A 3,852-nucleotide genomic window follows, 5' to 3' on the forward strand; every position below is an offset into this window, starting at 1 on the left:
TTTCAAGCAACAATGGCATGAACCAGCCCAAGAAACTAGGTCTCTAAGGATTCTTCTAATTGAAATAATATGTTATGTGATTCTTATCATAGAAACTAGACTTACAAGAGAAGATTGAAAACAATGTCTCTTTAATAGAGCATTACTCATATATACAAATTGGCAGCCAAAATTTATAATGTGATAGTGATGTTTCTGGTATTGATTTTTAAGAGAATAAATTGTTTAAAATTGGGTTTTGCTTTTTAAAATTATGGATATATTCTAATATTGCAAAAGAAACTTAAAAATTATGGTTAAAATTGCCAGTGTTCCGTTGACTGCAGTTTGCAGTTTGATTGCAAGCTTAAGATTTTTAACTTAGGCATATATTCTTAATTAAGATTCTTACAAGAAGCCGGGTGGGGGTGGCGCACGCCTTTAATCCCAGCACTTGGGAGGCAGAGGCAGGCGGATTTCGAGTTCGAGGCCAGCCTGGTCTACAGCAGAGTGAGTTCCAGGACAGCCAGGGCTACACAGAGAAACCCTGTCCCGGAAAAAAAAAAAAAGAAGAAGAAGAAGAAGAAGAAGAAGAAGAAGAAGAAGAAGAAGAAGAAGAAGAAGAAGAAGAAGAAGAAGAAGAAGAAGAAAAGAAAAGAAAAGAAAAGAAAAAAGATTATTACAAGAGTAATCATCTAATGCTGCTCACTTTGGCCATTCAGCCACACAAAGCGAGGCGGAGTTAACTAGATATATTCGTCTTTGTGAAGAAATTAGACCCTCACGCAATCAGTTTGGCTATGGTTGCGGCCTTGCAGGACCATGAAAGGTTATAAAAAATGTTTTAAGTATAAGTCATCTTAAGAAAGACTATCCCAAATTAGAGGCATAGAAGTCGAATTGTTCCCCTGGAATCTGTCCTCACTGCATGAGGGGCAAGACAGGCAGTAAGTTCAGTTTAAGAAACATTTACATTTGAATTAATGCAAAGCTCAGAGCAGCCTCAGAGAGGCTTGGCCTTATTCAAACCCAGGATCTTGCCTGGGACCTGCTTCTTTTGTTCCACCCTGAGATTGGAGTTCCTGCCTTGGCCTGCTTTCTTATTACAACCTAAAGATTGAGGCTTGTTTCCTTGTCCTTGGCCAAAGTCAGATTCCTGCCTAGTGGCATTCCATAGGTCTCTCCTCAATACGTCCCATAAAGAATACATCTACTGTATTTATAAACAGCACTTTTATGGGAGAGAAGTATATGTGACTAGATCACATGTTTGTTCTTTTGAGTTTCCTCCTACTTCAACACAGATAATTGAATAGTGTACTGTAGCCAGTGTTTTGAAATGTTAAAAAAAAATCAAGCTTTAATTTGTATACTAATGAGAGAGAGAGAGAGAGAGAGAGAGAGAGAGAGAGAGAGAGAGAGAGAGAGAAAGCGAGCTCGGGGCTTACAATTGCTTAAAATTGTTCCTTTTTTTAGATACTGCATATTTGCAATTGTTTGTGCAACTCAAGTTAAGAAAAGATACTGTTCCTTTAAATGTGCCACATTGTAGTGGGAACAAATTTATATCAAATAACAAAGGACTCACTTTGAAACACCTGAGGTGACAGCTCAAACCTGTTACAAAATGAATTATACCTAAATATCAATCCAAAGAGCCCAGATAAAAACATAAAAGAATACACCAGACAAACCCAGCCAAATATGAATCCACTGAAGGTCTCTAACAGACTCAAACATGGTGCAAGCAGGCCTGACCTTACCCACATTTTCTTCTGAACTCCTAGATTCCCTTATTTGACCACTTCATTTCTGAAGTTAATCACTAAGGTCTAGCTACCATACCATAATTCTGTATTTGGCTACATTGACCAATTAGAACTAACCAACTCATCCTAGTCTAGACTTCCCCCCTTTCTCCTTAAAAACTACTCCTGCTGCTGTTTCTGTCCAATCCAGATTCAGCCATTATGTCTCTATATCTTGCATAATAATCTCTTTGTGTTGGAAACTGGTATGGTCTGTGCCTAATCTAGGCTGATTAGGCAAATGAAGGGAGCACCCTTCCACAACAGTAGCCAAGAACAAAACTAAATCTCAGGATTCAGAAATCAAATCCTGTCCTTTAATGATCCTGGAATGAACTAATTCCCTAAAGATGGTGATGACATTCTCTGAAATCAAAGGCCCTTTAGCCAATCCCTCAAATAGGACAACTGTCATGAGAAACCTCCTTTTGAGTTGCTGGCCAAGGCACTACAGAGATTCCCCAAACAGTATAGGCTAATTCTACTGCTCAATGTTACTTCCTATAAGTTCACGGTAAGGCCCTATTGATAACAACATCAAGCACCTGAGACACAAAGATTCAGAAAATTTGGCCTGAATATGATCTTAAAGACTCCTCCATGAGAGCAAACTGTCATAATCCTGAAAGGTTTATAAAAGCTGCTAAGTGAGGGAAATAGTAAAATGTGATGCTTATTAACCACAAAATGTGCAATGTGATAGGCTATAACTAAAGGTATAATAATGACACTCATATTGGCAGTAACTGGTGACCTCTAGTTCTTAAGATCTTTCCACCTCCTCTTCCAGAATGGTCCATGTGATGGTTTTCATAATGCTTGGCCCAGGGAGTATTAGAGAGTGTAGTACTGTTGGAGTAGGTGTGTCACTGTGGCTTTAAGACCCTCATCCTAGCTGCCTAGAAGACAGTATTCTGCTAGCAGCCTTCAGATGAAGATGTAGAACTCTCAACTTCTCCTGCACCATGCCTGCTTGAATGTTGCTATGTTCCCTCCTTGATGATAATAGACTGCACCTATGAATCTGTAAGCCAGCCCCAATTAAATGTTGTCCTTAGAAGAGCTGCCTTGGTAATGGTATCTGTTCACAGCAGTAAAACCCTAACTAAGACAGTCCCTAAGACGTATGGGAAGGTGCAATATATCACACTTATGCCCAAAAACTCCATAGAAAGTCCCTTCATTTTGTCAGTCTTTAGTTCCTGTATTTAACACAGGTCCTTGTACTAAGAAACTTTAATGTTCTTCTCTAGATTTTTACTATGAAGCATGCTTTTCTTCCTCTTGTTCAGGTTTTAAATTCCAATCATAAAGTGATTGATTATTGTGGTGTTTTGAATGAGAGTAGACTCCATAGACTCACATAATTGAATACTCAGGCTAGACTTAGAGGAACTGTTTGGGAAGTATTAGAAGGATATATTTATATATCTATATCTATCTATTTATCTATCAAGGTATAATAATGGCACTCATAGCTTGGCAGTAACCAAAAACTCTATGACTAAACTGAAGGGCAACAGAACAGCAGAGAAGTCATGCCTGTTACTGGAAACATAACCAAACACCTGAGGCTATTTAGGTCATGGGTCTTAGAGGAGATGCTACATCTCCCCCTTTTTGTTTTAGTAAAATGAGGCTGGTCTAAGCCTGTGCAATTATGTCCATCCGCTGTGGCTCCTGTTTTAGGTCGTTCCTCTAATGTCACAGCCTTACCCATCATAGGGTAACCCTATCACCACCAGGCCCCATATCTTAGGTTGGTCTGTGCATGAGGAAAGTTGCCCGTCTCTGGATACCGCAGTGTTGTGTGACAGTAACTAAATGACCTAGGGCGAACTCTACAAAAGAGGCCAGCCAAGTTTTTAAAAAATGAATTAGTGGGGAAATCATGATCACCCTATCGCGTGCAATGAGGAAACCTCAGCGATGTGCAAGGGCTGATCAATGATTGTCAAGTCTCTCTCATCCCAGTGCAATGAATCCATAAATCCGTGGCGTGCAAGAGCAGAGAACTCAGATGCCGACTAATTCTTAAGCATAGATGACCAAATTTCAGGGGAGG

The sequence above is a fragment of the Mus musculus genome, chromosome 9 (genome assembly GCF_000001635.26).
Source record: "Mus musculus strain C57BL/6J chromosome 9, GRCm38.p6 C57BL/6J".
Taxonomy (NCBI): Eukaryota; Metazoa; Chordata; class Mammalia; order Rodentia; family Muridae; genus Mus; species Mus musculus.